A 1,141-nucleotide genomic window follows, 5' to 3' on the forward strand; every position below is an offset into this window, starting at 1 on the left:
TTCCTCCCCATCACCTATATCTGGCATTTCTCCCCATGCTCTCTCTCCCCAACTCCCCACCCCCCCGCTGTCCCTCCCCTATTTCCCCCTCAACAGACCCCAGTGTGTGATGCTCCCCTCTCTGTGTCCATGTGTTCTCATTGTTCAACACCCACCTATGAGTGAGAACATGCGATGTGATTGATTTTCTGTTCTTGTGTCAGTTTGCTGAGAAGATGGTTTCCAGGTTCATCCATGTCCCTACAAAGGACATGAACTTATCATTTTTGATGGCTGCATAATATTCCATCGTGTATATGTGCCACATTTTCGCTGTTCAGTCTATCATCGATGGGCATTTGGGTTGGTTCTACTATAAGGACACATGCACACGAATGTTCACTGCAGCACAGTTTACAATAGCAGATAATTCTTTACTGTCAGGAATGCCCTGCACATTGTAGGATGTTTAGCAAATGGTCATTGCCAAAATTTTAAGAATGCAATTTCTCATTTGCCATGGACATGACCATAAAATAATTTCCCACTAACTATTTTATCTGCTACCTTGCTAGGAAGCAGTCTATTAGGATCATTTTATTAACCCTTTATTAAACTGTTACTTGTTTTACTTCCCTTACCTGGATGAGCACTATTCAACAGAAATACAATACAAGCCACAGTTGATTTTCTAATAGCTATTTCATCGGTAATCGATGAGATTTTACAATAGCTACCTTCCAAATTTTCCCTGACCAGAGTACATGCATAGATCTCGTGCCCCTTTCAAAAGTGCTTTGCCTAGTGAATACACATTGTAACCCTTCTGGGTTGCTAATAAACAAGTGGTTTGTATACAGTGGAGCTAACTTAGGGTGGCTGGTTCTAAGACTCATTCACATTCAGTATATAAACAATTCTAGAAATGTAAACTTACGTTATATAATTGTTATCTAGAAATTTAAAAAGAAAAAAAAATGGATGTTCAGTATATAAACCTTGCCTCTTCTTACTGGATGCCAATAGAATGCCACCACCCCCACTGGTTGTGACAACTAAAAGTATCTCTACACATGATCAAATGTCACCTAGTGGGCAAAATCACCCCCCAACTCCATTGAGAAGCACCAATGTCAAACACTGCTGGTAAAAGTGTAAATTG

General features: G+C 40.1%; 1 non-coding gene across 1 annotated transcript; it reads left to right on the forward strand.

The window, feature by feature from the left end:
• Nucleotides 1-456: 456 nt before the first annotated feature.
• Nucleotides 457-577, forward strand: LOC119471666. The gene has a single exon (XR_005200721.1). It is a non-coding gene; the product is annotated as a small nucleolar RNA SNORA32 (small nucleolar RNA).
• The last annotated feature ends 564 nt before the right edge of the window (nt 578-1,141 follow it).

This window comes from Cebus imitator, unplaced genomic scaffold (genome assembly GCF_001604975.1).
Source record: "Cebus imitator isolate Cc_AM_T3 unplaced genomic scaffold, Cebus_imitator-1.0 Scaffold68, whole genome shotgun sequence".
Classification (NCBI taxonomy): domain Eukaryota; kingdom Metazoa; phylum Chordata; class Mammalia; order Primates; family Cebidae; genus Cebus; species Cebus imitator.